The 20,313-nt window shown below is 37.3% G+C and overlaps 2 protein-coding genes across 20 annotated transcripts in view; one reads left to right on the forward strand and one right to left on the reverse strand.

Moving 5' to 3' along the window:
- CMSS1 (cms1 ribosomal small subunit homolog) overlaps positions 1–20,313 on the reverse strand; it is a 395,732-nt gene that overhangs the window by 112,254 nt on the left and 263,165 nt on the right. For 4 of the 18 annotated variants that reach the window (XM_084991612.1, XM_084991611.1, XM_084991609.1 and 1 more), the window contains exon 2: positions 15,770–15,875. The exons of the other annotated variants lie outside the window; for them this stretch is intronic. The gene's annotated coding sequence lies outside the window, so the exon portion shown is untranslated. The remainder of the gene's footprint in view (positions 1–15,769; positions 15,876–20,313) is intronic. 18 annotated transcript variants of the gene reach the window in all.
- FILIP1L (filamin A interacting protein 1 like) overlaps positions 1–20,313 on the forward strand; it is a 295,463-nt gene that overhangs the window by 18,469 nt on the left and 256,681 nt on the right.

Genomic DNA, 20,313 nt, shown 5'->3' on the forward strand with positions numbered 1-20,313 from the left:
AGTTTCAGGTGGTGAAGGAAAAGTCTTTCTTATCTGGGTCATCTGCTATCTTTAAAGTATTTTTCTAGTTTAAGGGAGCTATTTTTAAAAAGCGATTATAGCTAATGGTTTCTTTTCACCATGAGTTTCCACTGCTGTATATGGCAATGATTTTTGTGAAATCATTCTTTAGGAAGGTACAACTGTGCTAGACACTGAGGGATACAAAATATGTATGGGACTTGTATGCTGAAAACTACAAAATACTGATGAAAGACTTCAAAGATCTAACAGAAATATGTAACTGTGTTCATGGATTGGAATACTTAACATAGCAAATATGTCAATTTGCCCCCAAATTGATATACAGATTTAATGCAATTCCAACCAAAATTCCAGCACACTTTTTGGGAGCTGTAGATGAGATAATTCTAAAATCTCAGGAAGGTAAAGGAACTAGAATAGCTAAAACAATGTTGAATAAGAAGAAAAAAGGAGTTAAGGAAGACATTGGCTATAAGCACAGCACTAAACTCCAATGACAGAAGCTGTCCAACTCAGAATACTTGGTAATAAGTTAGACCAGGGGTCCCTGTCTTGATTTTGAGATTTTAAATGGTCCAGTTTAAAATGAGCTATCCTTTCCTTCTTAAATTTCACAATTCTTTTTTTTTTTTTCAATCCTGTAGTCTATTTCTTCAGTTACCCAGTAATGTCTAATCTCTCAAGGTACTTATGAAAGTGTACAGATTACCAATCTATGAGACCTTTAGCACCAGGTTGGATCTATGCATAGAGAAAAATTACGTGTATTCAGGAGAATAACACATTTATGGATAGCAAAATTAAATGGAATTTGACTGAAAAAATACATATGTTTGGCATATACACTATATATATATTTCCATTCTTCTGAGTTTGCCTCAGAAGAGTAGAAGTGTGATCACAGATTTTTTTTGATACTTAGTTGCTTAATTCTAAAAGAAGTTAAATACAGGCAGATAAGTCCTAAAGACTGGGTAGGGACTCAAAATAAGTATGAATAATTCTTTCTGAAGGGGGAACCTAAGAATAATAGTTATAATAACTTACTTTTGCTCAGGGCTTATTAGATACCAAAAAATTGTTCTAAGAGCTTAACATTTATTGACTCATTTAATCAACTAACTAGTGGTCTTTATACTGAGGTACTGGGTGGAAAATCTTTTTTGCAAGATGGGCACATGAAAGATGTATTTTAAGGAAATTAGACTCCAGACTTTAACTTTCATTTGCACTTTATTTTTTAACTGCCTGAGAATTGTCCTACATTCATATCAGCCCTTTTTCTTTACTAAGAGGCAAACTCCTCATCCAAGACAGATATTATAGTTCATTGCCCTGGACCCCATTGTCTTCGGAGTATACAAACTTCCTGGAATCCAAAACATGTTGTGATTAGAAATACTACTGGTTTCAGGGACATATGCTTTAATTAGGACATCTTCAGCTAGCAGAAGTCCTGTCTTTTCTGTCTCATACTCATTTTTATTAAGTTTGAAGCTGAGTCAATGTTGAGATGTTCTGAATTCTTAACAACAGCCAGAGTAGAACGGGTAAAGGATACTAACTCCTTCACATGTTATGTGTATGTTTTCTGGGAATGATAATATACTCAAATTCATACTTAAAATATATAAATACTTTTTTCCATTTCTTTCCAATTTTCTTTGAGTGACTCAGAAAGATAGGTCAAACTTGTTTTTTCAAACAGTGTTAATTATTTCAGCCATGCCAATTCTCATCTTATTTCATGTTATATACTCTTTTCTATCTTTTCTTTGAAACCTATGAGGAAAAGTTTTAGATTTCAACTTACAAATGTGTGAGGATGTATACAGTTTTATAAATTATTTTGGGAGTATATTTTTTGGTCACTCCCATGGCATGTGGAAGTCCTGGGCCAGGGACTGAACCTGTGCCATGGCAGCAATCTGAGCTGCTGCAGTGATAACTCCATATCCTTAACCTGCTGTGCCGCAAGAGAACTCCATGGGCATACATTCTTGAAGACCTCTATTCATAACAATCCTATGAGGTAGATGTTAATATCTTCATCCCCAATTTACAGATGTAGTACAAATGAAACCCAGAGAGGCTGAGCAACTTGCTCTACAACACAAAACTATTAAAGGTCAGAGTTAAGATTCTAACCTGAGGAATCTGGTCCCAGAACCTGAGCTCTTAACCACCATAATACTGTTTTCAGAGTTTCAAATAATATTTATTCAGGTCTGACATGTAATTAGAACAATGTACCTCTGACTTATGAGAATAGATACTGCACAAAAACTCTGTCTTAAGGAACTACTGGAAAATGTCTACAAAGAGAAGTTTAACTTGTACTGGTAGAAGATTGTTAGTTTTTCAATATTATTTTACTCTTCCAAGATGGCATAACAGGAATTTGGGGTACTCAGGTAGGTCTAAATACAAGGATTTGGAAAACTGAAGAGTTGGTATGTTTTTCAAACATGTTAGGCACTTAAGTCAGAACATATTTACACTTCTAGTGACAGAATAACTTATGCTTACTACTTGGAAATATGAAAGAAGTCATACACTGCTAAGTATCTTTAAAATTGGATGCTCTATCCTTGTTACATACTTTTCCACACTGCTTCTTCCCTTACAAAACCTAAGGTCTTTCAAATAAAATTCCACAAAGGTCATTTATAAAAGTATTTTAAGTGAAGAGGACACACATGGGTGGACACACACACACACACACACACACACACACAGCCCTTAAAGACAGGGTTCCAAGAATAACATTTTCCAATTTACTGTGGGTTAAAATTACTTGTAGGTCCAAGTTGGTTGCAAATGTTTAGCCTCTACACTAAGTTCAAGTTTTCTTAAAATATATTTTTGACCTCACGGGATGGAATGAAATAGGCCAGTCTGGGGAAGGTTGGAGATACCACATTCCTGGGGTAAGGCAGGCCTCTCACACTGGCACACGTGCAAACAGCCCTTCAGAGAGTGGTGGTGAGACGACTTGTGCAAGTCCTTTGGAGAAGTTTCCCTTAGCATCCAGGTGGGCTAATTATGTAGATCCCACTCCCTGCTCTAACAAAACTCATGCTCAGAGTGAGGCAGGGAAGGCAATGGGAAATGCTAGAGAGCAAATGACTGCACCTCCAGAATGGTCTGCCATGACTCTGAAAAGGCTGGAAAGGCTGGTAAAGCAGAAAAAGAGCACAGGTAGGGGTCCTGGAACAGCTTTACAGGCTACCATTCCGGAAGACCTGGGTAAGTCACTCATCTTTAAGGCCTGTCTTGCTCTCAAAGTCTATGATTCAGAAAATCTGAGGTGGAACTACTTTCTCTAAATTTATTAGAAAATGTTACAAGGTAGAGAAATATCCTCTTCCCTGAAAAACTATGACCAGCATGACGGAATCTCATGCTTGCATTCCCAGTTGCACTTTTTAAAAAGGTGTTTTCAATTATGTTCAGTGAGCTAATGTTCCCTTGGCTATCTTAAAGTCTTAGAAGAGCAGAACAATTAAATTTTAATCTTGAAGAAAATGAACAAACAGCTGCACAATGGACCCAGGCAGACACAGATGCCTGGGCCTGGAGTAGAAGTGGCACTCGCAGAGTATGTCCCAGTCCTGGGAGCCACTGCCCTGGAGTAAAGCCCTCCATTAAAGGAGCTCAACTGGGGCATCCACAATGATAAAACAGTGGAGAAAGAGCTTTGAGAAAATTCAAAGGCTTTCTGTGGTCACATGTACCTCTATTATGAGAAAGACCATTTGGATTTGGGTTGGGGTTGGGGCAGTGAAGACAGTGTGTGACTTCCACCATCCTTGAATTTTGTTTCCAACCAGGAGACCCTAGAGATCACTGAGTTCCAACCCCCACATTTCACAGTTGAGGAAATGTAAAATGAAGGACTAGCTGACTTGCTGTAGGTCAGCTAGCCAGCTGGTTAGAAGGTGGCTAAACGGAGACTAGAATACAGCTATTTCTACTGCACATGCCACTTAAAAGATCCAAATCTCCCTCAGTTATGTACTGAGTGCCTTCTCTAGATTACTAAGGAACAATGAAATCTTACTTTATGCAAATGTCTAATGAAACTGATTTCACTAATCTTTTTTTATAATGATTTTTATTTTTTCCATTATAGCTGATTTACAGTGTTCTGTCAATTTTCTACTGCACAGCAAGGTGACCCAGACACAGATACATGTATACATTCTTTTTTCTCACATTATCATGCTCCATCACAAGTGACCAGACATAGTTCCCAGTGCTATACAGCAGGATCCCATTGTTTATCTATTCCAAAGGCAATAGATAGTTTGCATCTATTAACCCCAAATTCCCAGTCCCTCCCACTCCCTCTCAGCAATCACAAGCCTGTTCTCCATGTCCATGCTTTTCTTTTCTGTGGAAAGGTTCTGGATTCCAGATATAAGTGAGATCATATGGTCTTTGAAGCTGATTTTATATTCTACATATTACTTACATAGAGAGGTATCTTTCCCTTCAAAGGTAAGATATCAAGAACGTGATTCAGGAGTTCCTGCCGTGGTGCAGCAGAAACGAATCTGACTAGGAACCATGAGGTTGCAGGTTGATCCCTGGCCTCGCTCAGTGGGTTAAGGATCTGGTGTTACTATGAGCTATGGTGTAGGTCACAGATGCGGCTTGGATCTGGAATTGCTGTGGCTGTGACGTAGGCCGGCAGCTATAGCTCAGATTAGACCCCTAGCCTGGGAACCTCCATATGCCTCGGGTACGGCCCTAAAACTGAAGATGATTATTATAGAAATGTTTCCTGCCTCATATGTTTTTTGGCTGATAGAAGGCTTTGACCTACAGGTGAATGTAGAAAAACTTTTCCATTTCTATCTCCATCTCCTCTTTGAGGATTTTAATTAAGTTAATTCATTATTTAAAGTTAGTAAAACTAAAAAGAAATTTAATTTTCAAGAAATTAGCCATTATTAAGTAGGAAACATTGGAAAGCCATGTAAATTTCCTGTATGGTTTAGCTTGTGGATGTGCATGCAATAGTATGAGGAAAATACATACTGAAGCCCAATAAATATAAACAGAAAACTGGAAAGCAAATCAATAAAACTACAAAGTTTCACCATGCCACTGAAAACAGGGGCTAGATATTGGAATGTATTAACAAAGTAACCATGTCTAGGGCCTGTTAAAAAAAGAAAAACAAAAGGACTAAAGAGTATCCCTCATCATTACAACAGGTTAAATCACAACCCACTGCAGGTGCCCACCTAGAGGGCAGTACACTCCAGAAGGGAATTCAGGATGGAAAAAACAGAATGAGGCATTCAGTGGTTTGAATAAATGTGCCCACAGATAGTTAATATGAATATCTCAGGAAGAATTTCAATGATTTCAGATTTTTTTGTATCATCCCATCAACCTGAGATATCTCTTCTTCATGATTAACAATAATTTTTTTACCAAGATATATGCTTGATTACATGCTTTTCCTACACACACACACACACACAAAAAAAAACAAACAAAAACAAACCAAACCAAAACAAAACAATATATACTGGCTCCTCCCCCACTTGTTTGAAGCAGTGTACTCTGAGCTACTGAGTGGCTGTCTCCTGAGCTACAGTCTTCAGTAAGACTCTGAATAAAATTTAAACTCACAACTCTCATGTTGTTTTTCTTTAAGCTGACAATACTTAATGTTAATGATATCAGATAAAATTTTAATCTGGGATACTTTACTGGCAGAATATGGATAAAATGGTCATTGGTGCTGGATGGCGCTTTCTAATGTTGATGCTACCCAGAGCTGAGGTGGGAAATTTACATATTTCATTAAAGGCTGTTTTTCTCAGGGGAGTGTCAACCATGACTGGTTCATACACATGTGAACAGTGACTTAACTGGTTCTTAAAAAATATTTTGAAGTCAGAGGCCAAAAAAATTTTTTTATTAAAGTTTAAATGACAAAAGGGGGAAAAAAACCCCTTCATTTCGTAACTACCACCATGAGAAAAAAAAATCATTTGCTCAGCAATATATCATGAATTAACAATGTATAAAATATTTCTTTTCCACCAATGTTAATATTTTGGATATGTGTAAGGGGATGATTTAAGGTTCAGAAATTTATTTTGAAAACCAGAAAGGTATCTGCTTGTGTATGAGCTATGCCTTGATGTATTTCCTTTAACAATAAGAATTACTCCATTGCATTATTATTAATTTGTGTGTATGGGTATCATTCCACAGTGAGATGTCTTCATTCCATATTTTCTGAAGGCTGTACTGAAAACCTGTATTAATTTCAGATATGAAACTATTTTTTCCATATCAAATCAAACTTTTGATTTAGTTAAGAGATGCTCAGGGAACCCATATCATAAGAACCTCTCCTCTTCGCTGCCTCCTCCATCCCAACTAACTCTCAAATTTAACTTTAAAAACTCACAGAAACACTAAAAAACAGCCAATTGAACACCAGAGAACATCTTTGTGACCTTGAGTTCCATAAAGATTTCTCAGACATGGCATCCAAGGCACAATCCATAAAAGAAAACAGAACTTCATTAGAATTTAAAACTTCTCATTTGTGAAAAGACACTTTTAAGAAAAGGAAAAGGGAAGTTGCAGCTGCGGGAAAAAAATCTGTGCAGAACATTTCTGAAAAATATTTCTATTCAGAATATATAAATAAGTCTCAAAACTCAATAAAAGACTGCACTTTAAAAATGGGCAAAATATTTGAACAACTATTTCACTAAAAAATATCCATGGATAGGAAATATATACATGAAAAGATGCTTGACATTATAGGTACTTAGAGAAATGCAAATTAATATCACAAGGAAGTAAGAATAGCTAAAAGGTAAGAATGGCTAAAAAACAAAAGAAAACAAACAAAACCCAACCAACCAAACAAAAAACACTGACAATACCAAGTGCAAATGAGGATACAGAGCAACTGGAATTCTCATACACTATGGAAATGCAAAATAGTACAGCCCCTTTGGAAAATACTAGGAAGGTCCCTTAGGAAATGTTAAATATATATTTATAATAAAATATAGTAATCTCATTTCTAGAGAAACATCACAGGGAAATAAGTTACATTTACTTAAAAATTTGTCCATGAACATTTATAGTGGTTTTATTCATAATTACTCCAAACAGGAAACAACCCAAACGTCCTTCAGCTAGTGAGTGGATACACAAACTGTGATATGTCTATAAGATGGAATATTATACAGTGGCAAAAGGAACAAACTATTGGTATATACAACAACCTGGATGACTGTGCTAAGTGACAGAAACCAGATTAAAAATGTAATTAATATATTCACATGACATTTAGGAAAAGGCGAAATTATAGGAGAAAACAAAGTGGTTGCCAGGGTTAGTGTTGGGGGAGGGGTTGATTAAAAATCTGGCAAGAGGAGTTCCATCGTGGCTCAGTGGGTTATGGACTGGATGTTGTCTCTAAGGATGTGGGTTTGATCTGTGGCCTCGCTCAGTGGGTTAAGGATCCTGCATTGCTGAAAACTGTGGGGTAGGTCACAGATGCGGCTCGGATCCAGTGCTGCATGACTGTGGGCAGAGGCCTCAGCTGCAACTCCAATTTGACTCTTGGCCCAGGAACTTCCATATGCCACAGGTGTAGCCCTAAAAAGGAAAAAAAAAAAAAAAAAAAAAAAAAATTTAAAAAAAGAAAAAAGGAAGAAAAACAGTAGCCAGATCAAGAAATACCTAGATCTGACTGTTGTAAAAAGAAAAAAAAGAGGAAAAAAAAAAAAAAAAAAAAAAGGCAGGCAAGAGGGAATTTTTTTGCATAATTGTTCTATAGGAGTTCCTGTTGTAGCTCAGTGGATTATAAAACCTGACTAGTAGCCATGAAGTTGAGAGCTTAATCCCTGGCCTTGCTTAGTGGGTTAAGGATCTGGAGTGGCTGTGAGCTGGGGTGTAAGTCACAGATGCAGCTTGGATCGCACACTACCGTGGCGCTGTGGTTGTAGGCTGGCAGCTGAAACTCTGATTCGACACCTAACCTGGGAACTTCCATATGCTGCAGGTGTGGCCCTAAAAAAGTGTTCTGTATTTTGATAGTGGTAGTGGTTACATTACTATATGCATTTGTCTAAATCACAGAACTATACATAAAAGTGAATTTTACTCTATGTAAATTTTTTTAAAGTGAAAATACAGGTTATCCATTGCTCTCAACTCTCTGGTGATTTTTATTAATTATTTTAAGAGATTCTACACTAAATGGTTGTAATGACCCATAGGAATAGACATCTTATTTTGCATTGTAGCCTGCTGGGAAATACACTGAAACTTAAAAAAAATTGTTCAAATTGAAAAAAAAAGTACTGAGTGTGTCAGCTAGGGATAAGGTACTAAGAGGTAAAAATACAGACATTAATTAATAGGACTTGTTTTAGCCCTTGTACAATAGTGTTAGAACCAAAAGGGGCAGTACAAATAGGGAAGCTGACTCAATATTTCTCTGTAGCAGCACTTGAAGTGATGTAATCAATGTTGTTGATGTTCAAATAAGCACAAGCAACTTTGTGGCTTTTCTTCCTTTTAATCTGAGGTGCTGACAATGACTCCCAATTGTTCTGCTGATCAGCTCAAAAGATTAACCAAGGAAAACTAAATAAAATAAAGCAGTCTGTGGCAGGTTAAAGATTTTCTACCACTGCAAGAAAAGAAATGCAACTATGCTATGTACTTTATGCAGGTTTGCTGCAGAAAGGTACATGTTTATTTCATTAAAAGTTATTTTATTACCTGAGGGGAACCATATGTCAAGTTTAGCTCTCTAATAGGAACCAAATTTTATCCAAATGCAGATGTACTTTTGAACTACGGCAGCCATTTGATTAACTCGTCCAATGACTAAACTCATGACTTTCCATATTAAATGCAGTGATCTCTATGCTGAAGAATCTAACCCGGAGCTAAATTATCCATTAAAATCCAACTTGGGAGTATATTACTCTTCATTAAAAAGTAACCTTCTCTGTTCTTGCTAGTGGTGGTCTCCAGAGAAACACACAATGAATAAAAGACATATGCAATTTCTTTTATTTGGCCACTTAGGAGTGGGGTTATCAACATGCATAGCTCTGTTTCTGAAATAACAGACAAAAATGACAACACTGAGGTGGCTGCAGAATACTTCAGAAACATTTCAGTTGGAGGAAAGGTACTTAGTTCCCTCACGAGAGTTGGAAATCCTAAGTATGAGGATATTATTTGCTCACATCTTAGGGCTATGCCGACATGCAGGATGGAAGAGGGGCCTTGGTGATAAGAGAGGAAGGAATAGGAACATTTTCACTTCTGACACAAAAAGGGAAAGAAACTTTGGATTGATATACAGTTTTGAAATGCCTAAAAAAAGCATAGCCCCAAATGGGCAATTAAAAAAATATATATATATATAACTCTGCTATATAATTAAACTCTGTCATTCCCCCCTCCCATGAGTAAACACAGTAAGAAATGGATTCTTAAAGAGAAGACATGACTTCAACTGCCTTGGTGTGAAATACTCTCATTAATTTAGTCGCATCAAGTACTACAATAAACTGCCAAAAATATCAATGTTCTCTTCAGGCACACATCAACTCTGCCCGCAAAGTAGAATCACCTTAAATACTTAAAAAATTCCATCACCACTGATTTTTAACTCTATTGATAAGGGCTGAGTCCAAGTCTTAATAGTTTTAAAAGATTCCCTTGTGATTCTGTTGAATAGTCATGGCTGTGAACACTGCTTTGGGGGTTATGACTTGGTTATGAGGAAGATCAGCTAAGACCTTCAATCGTACACATACGTATTTAAAACTGTGCCGCAATTCAACAAACTTGACAGAAAAATATGAAGCTAAAGAGATGGACAGGGAATGAACTTCTCCACTATGAAATAATTCCTAGATTTAAAAGTGGACCTTTAAATAGTGGATACTTTATAATTCACACCTTGATGCAAAGCTAGAGTTAATTGGGGATAGGTATTTTAGTAGCCATATTCCAGCTAGGCTAGCAAATGGGAAGATACAGCACCTCTGAGATGATAATGAGCTAACTGAAAACTATGATTTAATTTGTAAGTATTCTGTTTTCATCTGACTTTTAAGGAATACATTTAAGTGATAAAAGTGAGGTCCACCTATATGGACCATATATATACATATGCTTGTACTTATATATAAGTGATGATTTCTCTAACTTATGATTTTTATGGTCAGATCCCTTGCATGAATAGAATAAAACCAAAACAGTTTTTTATTTCACATCCATCTATTTTTATTTGTCTTTCTTTTCTTTCTTTTTTAAAATTGTTATTTCCCCAATAAATTTTTTCTTTCTACTGTACAGCATGGTGACCCAGTTACACATACATGTATACATTCTTTTCTCTCCCATTATCATGCTCCATTATAAGTGACTAGACATAGTTCTCAGTGCTACAGAGCAGGATCTCATTGCTAATCCATTCTAAAAGCAAGAGTTTGCATTGTTTATAAAGCTTCTCTGAATAGGCACACTCACCATTAAGTTTTTGTTTCCCATATTGTATTGTCTTCCAGTTTTTAGTGGATGTCCACTTTAAACAAATCTCTGAATCTTTGAAAATCTTCATTAATTCTCTTTGAGTTTTTCTATGTATCTAATGTGAACCCTAAGTATGAATTTGTAAGCAGTCTTGATCACAATTCATAGCTAGGACCAAATTAATCAGTTAGGTTGACTTGAGCTTATCAATACCTGTACACTCTAAAAGAGTAGCATGAAACAAAAACAAACAAACAAAACTCTACCCAATGGAGTACTGAGAAATAGCAGGTATGAGACTAACAGGGCTTTTAAAAAATAATCCATTCAAAAAGTTGGCATTACAACTATTTATATCTGTACATAAGACAACAGTATGGAGCTTTCGGTATACCTGAAGAATTAAGAAGTTCAGACAAGTAGTGAATGAGGTGGGTCTTATGGTCCAAAGTTTTCCTTTAAAACTGAGCATCTTTCCATTGGCATGAAGTACCTAGAGTCTTAATGCAAGCATTATTATTATTATTTTATGAAAGGAAGAAGTAACACAAATTACCTATGATTGGGTGAAATGAACTTTGTAAATCAGTTGTCAACTTCAGAATATATAACTTATATAACTTAAATTTTGATAATTATGTTTGTAACTTTAATACTTTTGTTCAAAAAGCTACTGGTCATCTATGGAAAGAAGAAAAAATGGTGATGCTTAAAATTTTTCTATAAATTTGAAAACAAAACTCAGTTAAGACTGATTATTCTAGAACCCTTTTTTAATGTGACAGGAAATGCAGACCTCATATTACAAAGAAACACAGTTCTAAGCAAATAATATTTTATTCTTTGTAAAAATCATCTGATTTTATGGCAACAGAGAACAACCATCAAACCAGGAAGAAAAAAAAATGTCACCATGATTATGACAATCTAAAAGAAAAGATTTCAAATTTTGGTGTGCATCATAATCACCTGAAATGGCTTGTTAAAATACGGATTTCTGGGTCTTATCCCCAGAGTATCTGGGGTTGGGCCCAGAAAATTCTATTTCTAATAAGCTCCCAGGTGATGCTAATACTGCTGTTGCAGGCAACATACTTTCAGAATTGCTCATCTAAAATAATCCTTTTGTGATTAACTAGTTGGTAGAGTTTTTTTTTTTTTGTTTGTTTGTTTGTTTGTTTGTTTTTTTTAAGTAGCTACAGATTCAAGCACTCTTGACATTCAGTAAAACTCCTTCCCTTGAATCATTTTCTAAACACCTTTGACCCTGTTAGGCACTGACTGCCACCATGTCTGACCCTGAACAATAAAACCAACACATAACTTTTTAGAGTTTTAAACTGCTACTAAAGAACTATAATTTCATAAGTATAGCCAGTCAAACATATACATTCTAAATTACTAAATTAAACTTGAACTTTTCTAAACATTAAATAAAACCACAAGGGCAAGAGTTATCCATTTATTCTTCTTTCAAAACCACAGGCAAGCTAATTCTACAGATTGTGGAATGTATGCTAGGTCACTCTCACAAAATAAACCCCAAGGGGTGAATTATATCTCCTTAAACTAGGTGGGGTCTTAAGTCAACAAGGGTAAGTCTTTGACTATCATGCTGACAAGCAGATTTTGTGACATTTATGGACCTCACAGAAAGAGAAACATGTAACAATAAATTTAAGCAAGGGTATAAAAAAATGGGCGTGTTTATGTGGAGTCTATAAAGTTTCTCTAAAGAAAATTTGTTGGAGCTTGACTACAACTAAAAAGTGGCTACCCTGGGGGACTCTTTCCCAGGGATTCATTCTTCTGACCAGAAACGTGGGTGCCATGCTGCTGTTAAAGGCCTTCATAGCTGACTCCTGCCTCACCCAGATATTATGGGTTATCTTCTCCAAGACATTTCTGGAAATGAGTAGGATTTTTTCGATAAAAGAGAATAAAAGACATTAACTGATTACCAGCCCTGAGCTGTATGAGTGAATGAGTTTTCTCATCTATAATGATAAAAAAATTTTTCTCCCTAATGGTATAGAAGAGCTCCTTAAGTTTTTGCTATACTGTGTTTATAAATTCTTGCCTATGAGTTACAGAAGTATTAAGCAGTATTTACTTTTTACAGTGCAGTTTCAGCAAGTTAAAAGAATAAATTCTATTTTATGAATTCTATGTGGCATTTTAATCTATGATATAGAGCTCCTTGGTTTAGCAATAATGTTATTGGCTTGTTACAAACAACACAATGAAGAAGCAAGAGGCTCTTGTATTCTGCAAGTCAATTCTAAGTATTCAGTGGAACTTAAAATCTAGAAGCATGCTATCTTTGTGTAATTATACTTTCAGGACATTATGTAATTTTTTTTTTTTTGAAGAAGGAGAGGGAATACCATTAGGTATCAGTACAGTTCTTTTTCATATAGCCTTAGTTCTAAATATGCCATGCCTTGTACTCCAAAACCTTGGTTCTCCATTGGAGATGATTTTACTCCTGGCAGATATTTGACAATATCTGGAAACTTCTTTTTTTTTTTTTTTTTTTTTTTTTTTTTGCTTTTTAGGGCTGCACCTGAGGCATATGGAAGCTCCCAGGCTAGGGGTCGAATTGGAGCAGCAGCTGCTGGCCTACACCACAGCCACAGCAACACCAGATCAGAACCTCATCTGTGACTGACACCCCAGCTCACTGCAATGCGGGATCCTTAATCTACTGAGTGAGGCCAGGGACTGAAAGCACATCCTCATGGATACTAGTCGGGTTTGTTACCACTGAGCTACAACGGGAACTTCTAGGGAGACATTTTAAATTGTCACAATGAGAGTAATACTTGTTTCTAGTGGGGAGAGCCCAGGGAGAAGCTACATGTCCTATAACGCACATGACAACTCTCTACAAATAAGATATCCAGCACAAAATGTCAATAGTGCTACTGCTGAGAAACTCTGCTCTAAAACAACTGAAAGATATAAATAAAAAGAGGAGTTCCCATTGTGGTGCAGCGGAAACTAATCCGACTAGTTACCATGAGGTTGTGGGTTCAATCTCTGGCCTCGCTCAGTGCGTTAAGGGATCAGGCGTTGCCGTGAACTTTGGTGTAGGTTGCAGACGTGGGCTTTCAAAGAATACTGTTAGATTTCCAAGGACCTAAACTAACAATTAGTATAATTGCTGGATGATAATAAAGGCGGTATATAACCTGGTTTTTTTTTTTTTGCTATTTTTTTGGGCCGCTCCCGAGGCATATGGAGGTTCCCCAGGCTAGGGGTAGAATCGGAGCTGTAGCCCCTGGCCTACGCCAGAGCCACAGCAATGTGGGATCCGAGCCGCATCTGCAACCTACACCACAGCTCACGGCAACGCCAGATCGTTAACCCACTGAGCAAGGGCAGGGACCGAACCCCGCAACCTCATGGTTCCTAGTCGGATTCGTTAACCACTGCGCCACGACGGGAACTCCTATAACCTGTTTTATATGAAAGATGATCCACTGTTCTTCATTGTTATTGCTGAGAAAAAAGAGAAAGTCTTCTTAAATTGCATCAATGTAGATTAAGATTAGGTAGAAGATAGGCAGAGATTATGAAAATGTCAGACTGTAAATTATACTAAAGAATCTTCAGTTCCTGAAAATGTTAAGAGTGGAAGAAGGACTCTTGGGTGGCCTAGGTAAGATCCATCTCTAAGGAGGATTATGGACCATGGAAGTGGTCTGGAGTCATGCAACTCCCCCGATCCCCCTGCCCCCAAAATTAGGAAGCATCAAATAAGGGGCTAGAATATCAGCAAGATTAATGAATACAACATGGGCTGTTGACAGTGCCTAGATAAGCTATACAAGATGCTCAGTAGACATTTCTTGAATAAAGAATGACAGAAATATGTGAGTCTATCTTTTGCAAACAGACCAAAAAGCAATCTCTATTCTAAACTCATACTTTAGGACAGAAGTATGAGCAAGTTTTAAGTGGACTGGTTTGATGGTAGGAAAGCACATATATGTATCCTAAAATGGGACCAAGAAAGAAAATACAGTCCATGCCTTACGTGGGTAATAACTGGTGAAAAATGATAGCATTCTTTATCTATTCTCATAAGCCTTTCAGCTCCAATGCAAATAAATAAGTAGCTGATTTTGCCTAAGAAATGATACCAATTCTAATGTATCTTAGACTCATATACTATCTTCCTGACACCTTAACTGCTTCTTGCCAGTGGGGGGATAGGACAAATCATCTACTTTTCAAACCTCACTAGTATCAGCCTTTCTAGAATTAGGAGGAGGAAAGTTAAGCTGGATTTCTCAAAATGGGGCCCAGAGATTGCTCCTATCTGCATTATCCTCAGTATGAAATTCATATTCCTGGAATTCCCTTGTGGGACAGGTTCAGTCCCTGGACTGGGAACTTCTGCAGGCAGTGGGTGTGGCCAAAAAATTCATCTTCCTGGGTTCTAATTCTCACTATAGAACTGGAATTGTCCAGGGGTCCTTCCAGGAATTTACATTTTAACATGTTCCAGGGTGATTTTGATGAAACCCCGTGTAAAGAGACAGTCTGCTCAGGAAGACTTAGAACCCTAAAATTATAAAAACATTTTCTTCCCTCTAAGCTAGCTTATGAGAGTTTTTAAAGATGACTGGCTAACTTATTTCAGCAGAAGGATGGAGAAAAGGTTAAAAAAGACTGGAAGACCCAACGTTGAGACTATTAATTTTATAATGCATTTAATTTCTCACCTGGTTTCTTGATCCATCCACTCCAAGCTTCTACTCTGTTTCTCAACATATCATGGGAATCTTTGATGGCAATTATCTTACAACATTAGGGGAGTTTATTATACTTTAATAAAATGAAAAAAAATTACCACATCCATGTCCATTATTCTGTGGGAGTTCTTTTTAAATAATGGGGAATACCAAACTTTGATTTTTTTTGTTTGAGGTTAATATTAAGGTAATGAGCCATAGAAGTTGTAAAATGGCAGTAACCACTCAATCTGGGCATCATCAGGGAATTAATTTTTGTTCTGAAATGTGAATATATATATCTAATATTTGGGGAATTCACATATTCTCATTTGAAATAATAGAACACCCAAATGAAGAGAAAATCAGAAAATCAGAAAATCTGAAAGACTGTTCTTATTCCACATTCTTATAAAGAGTTTAAATAACCAGAAGTGAAGAGTTCTTACCGTGGTGCAGTGGTTAAGAATATGACTCACTGCAGTGACTTGGGTCACTGTGGAGGTTTGAGTTCAATCCCCAGCCTGGCACAATGGGTTAAAGGATCTGGTGTGGCTGCAACACACATGCAGACATAAAATAGAAAAAGCAAATGAACCAATGAAAACCCCAGAGGTGACACTGGCTGTATCAATCCAACAATCTGAAAAATCTACTTTCTTGCTGATGTGATAAAATATTTCTTTTGATTTTTCATGAGATATAAAATAAATTCTTCTACAAAGTGATAACACAAACATCACCTCAATGCAACCACGGACATAAAGAACTTCAAATGTAGAAATCATAACAAATCCAATTAGGAACCATGAGGTTGTGGATTCGATCCCTGGCCTTGCTCAGTGGGTTAAGGATCCAGTGTTACCATGAGCTGTGGTGTAGGTTGCAGATGCGGCTCAGATCCCGAGTTGCTGTGGCTGTGGTGTAGGCTGGTGGCTGTAGTTCTGTAGCTCTGATTAGACCCCTAGCCTGGGAACCTCCGTAAGCAGTCCTAGAAAAGCCAAAAAAAAAAAAAAAAAAAAAAAAATGGCTTACACTTAAAGGTTTTCTTGATTAGATAATTAAAAAACAATTTTAGATATAGAGCAGATGAAAAAGTGAATTTACAAGAAGCATCAGTGCTGCACAAAGCCACACAAATGAAAGAAGACTAGGATCACAGAATTCTAGAGAAAAAGGGATGTAAGAGATGATCTAGTTTGGTGTCTTTAAAGCAAGGCCTGAAGGCTACCTAACTCAGAACTCATGGATCCTACTACTGAATGGGGACCTGCCTGAGAAGCTTGCCAAGTTTAAGGAAACTGTAAATAAGGAAACTGAGGCCCAGAGAGGTAAGCTGCTAAAGGTCAGGCACCAGTTAGTACAGGTTCTTGGTCTAAGGTTGATACCACCACTTTGGGGTAACATTTTCTTGAAATCTATAAGTTACCCTTATTATCACATTATACAATTTTCTGAGAATATAATTCATATTTAAGAAGTTGCTTCAAATGGTAAGTGAGGGGAGATGAACAAAAATAAGAGGACAAAGATTGGGGTAGGAAGTAGAAAGGAAAAACTCAGGTAGTATCAGGAGTCAACAAATGACTAGTCTCTGATTAAGATGCATAATGTCTATAAGCATGGAGTTAAATCATAGTCTGAACAGAAAGGCCTTCCATCTACTCCATAGCTAACTCCCTGCTCTGTCTGTCACTGTCCCCCCTGCAACCCCCCCATCTTCCCTCCCCCTGCCACTACCAAAACACATACTTAGAAGAAAAAAATCTGAGAGAAACTGGTCCTAAAAAGAACCCAAGGTCAATAAGTAGATTTGGCTTAATTCCATGGGCCTTGTCCAAGTTCATTTTGAAGGAGATGGACATGAGATGGGTAAATGGAAATGTTTCCTCTGAGCCACCACACAGGGATGACACTGTAAGGACTCACTCTCCAAATCCTAAATTATTTCTAAATATAGAATGCCATGTAAAGCACAAAAAAGACAGAACCAGATGATATTCTGTATTTAAAGGGTTTTCTTACAGTTTCTCAACTCTCACGGATTTAATCTTTTGATAACTCAAGAAATACTGGCCAGAGTTTTAGAGAAATTAAACTGAAACTTTCATCCTCCTATTACCATAATTGCATGACAGTTTTAGAATTCCAGTATCTTTCATTCTTTGATTTATACTGGCTTTTATTAAGGGGTGTGTGTGTGTGTGTGTGTGTGTGTGTGTGTGTTTACTTTGACTATCAGGAAAAAAATTTTTTTGAAGTATAATAAAGCTTCCATGGAAAGAACGTAGAAAAGGAAGAGAACCTAAAAAATGTGAAATCCCTGCCTTATTAACATAATCGTTTTGCTCCTATAGAGTGAAGGTCATAGGAACGAGAGCCAGATTGTGGCTTGTTCCTATATGTATGAACACTGACATGTTCTGGATAATTCTCTTTTCTTATAAGGAGCCTGCTATTTGAAAAGCAATCATGTTGCATTGATATGGCCTCTCTAAGCAAGAGCTGGTCAGGGAGTGTTTCCAGGTTGGCCATTTCCTGCTTAACAGTTTCTAAGCTTATAATGGGAATCTGGGTCTGTCCCCAAGACAAACCAAAACAAAAGAGAAACAAACCAAAATCAAATAAATCATGAAAAATATAATATAAATATAGCTTTATAAAAAATCTTTATTATAAAAGAGACTTTATGCTTGATGTGTATAGAAAATGAGACGATTAAAAAAAAAAAAGAAATTAGAAATGGAAATTTAAAAGAAAGCTGCATTACCAAAGCACAAGTTTCATTAGTTTTCAGCAAAAGCAAAGCTCATTTTATTACAATTTGCCAAACGTAATGGCTATAGAATGGACTTGTGAAAAGATTTCTGGAACATGATAAAAAGAATCTATAGGGAAAATAGTGGAAGGAAGATTATGCATTCAAGTTATATTTTAGAGCGCAAAAGGTCTCTGGAAGACAGATCTCAAAGAACACATTCATACAAAGGAATAAGGCCTTTGATTTCTTATAAAGGCACAACTCTGACGCTGCATCTGTTCCTGGAGTGCAGGGAGCAAATGCAGTGGCAGAAATCTTTGCCTTACTTTTTGGAGCAACCTTAGGAGAGCAGCAGAGAGCTCTCTGCTCTCTGCTGGAGGGCCCAGGGGGGCTTTCAGATTTAGAGCTCTGGTACTCCTCTGCAGGATAAACAGTTCTGGATTCTTCTTTAATGACAACAGCATATCAGCTCCTTTTGAGGTTAGAGCATACATAAACAGGATCTGCCTCATATTTTCCAGTTGTGGAGGAGGGAAGGCAAAAAAAAAAAAAGCCCCCACAAACCTTTTCCTGCAGTTAAGTGTGACTCGCATGCAAGATTGAAAAATGGAAAGAAAGGAGAACCACAGTATGGAAAATGTCCCCAGAAAGGAAACAGGAAAAGCATTACTTCCTCTGTGTATGAGAACATCGATGGGCAATCAAGAGAGAAAGGTAATGCTGAACTCTAGGGCTTTAAAAGAAAAGGGATGTAAGTTAAAAAGAATGATTAGGAAGGGTTCTTAATAAAGTCTTCTTGTGCCAAAACCCACAGTCATCAAATGGGAGGTCCTGCCCAGCATGCACCCTGCTCTTCACTTTGAATGTTCAAGTGAACACTGGCTGTCAGGTTAGTAGGGAGAATAGCAGGCTATTTCCCAGGATCCCTTAGTTAGTGCTTGGCACTGAATACTTCCTGGCCTTCAAGAAGCACTAAAAAATGCACCAAAAGAAGATACTTGCTCACAGAACTCACTTTCTTGCACCCTTAGCCCACATTTATTATTTAAGACTAAAAGTCAATATAGGAAAAGCCTCAAGATTTGTTTTCTTAACATAGGCCTACCAGTCTCCCCTCACCACCTCCCCTACTGGAATATTTTCCAGAAAGCTGCAGAGGAAAGCTACTTCATTTGTAATTAAATGTGTACTTTAGTGATATGAAAGCTTGCTTCATTTTTCTATCAATCATGGATCAGAAAACTTTCTGCATCATTAGAAACACTGAGTTGACAAAATGAGAGTCCCCAGAGAAAATTAGAAACCGGTGAGTTAGGACCAGAGGTAGAGGAGAAGCCAGCCAAAGACAATTCAGTTATCAGAAGCCCATGCTTGAGTCAAGGGGTGATCTCAGAGCCATGTTTAAGTTTGAATTTGGATTTGGAAATGCAGGGAATCTACTAGGGCAGGTGGCTATTGAGAAAACTGTCTCCCGTTTCTAGGCACATTCCATTCCTAGCTCAATAATCCATGGGTTTGGAGAAATAACAGCTGAAGGATCTTGGTACATGAGATATGAAGTGGCTAAGATCAGTGGACATTACCGCCTGGTGATTTGTCCTAAAATACAGTCCACAGAACAAGAGAGTGGTAAGTCCAACTTGCTCATTTGGAAGAATGACAGTCCTTAGACCATCAGAGATGATGGTTTTATTCTGACATATGCTAATTAACTTGCCACAGGGAAGACTAGTCCTATGAACCTCTTCAGGTAAGCGTTCTCTATATTTCAGTTTCAGTCTGTGGATCAAGATATCAATTTAGAGAAATGCAATTAATTAGCTGATATGGCAAAGCTCTCCTGAAGGCACCAGATTAATAGATCACTGGTTCACACCTGGGAAATAATATAGTTGGGTACCCCGAGAGTGTGAACCTTGAGAATTTTAATCACCTCTCCAGACTGAAACTTGTCATGGAGAGGAAATCAAGAGCCAATGGCAGCTAACAGAAAAAGAGGCCAGGGCAGGAAGGAGAGGATGAGCATTGAAATTAGGAAGGAAAGCTAGACATGGATCATATGGGGAGGAACAGTCTTGGCCAGGATACGTGAAGCAGAGTGAAAGGCCTGAGCATGGACCAAGAAAGTTATGTTCAGGGTCAGCCTCCAGGACCGCCAGTCCTAACACATCAAAAATGGGCCTTGGCTCTGACTAGAATCAGGAGTATGAAGACTGACACCTTTGGGCTTCT

Source organism: Sus scrofa, chromosome 13 (genome assembly GCF_054392235.1).
Source record: "Sus scrofa isolate SSC_HxYL_T2T_F1_AM1 chromosome 13, Sscrofa_HxYL_maternal_Yorkshire_Landrace_v2.0, whole genome shotgun sequence".
Taxonomy (NCBI): Eukaryota; Metazoa; Chordata; class Mammalia; order Artiodactyla; family Suidae; genus Sus; species Sus scrofa.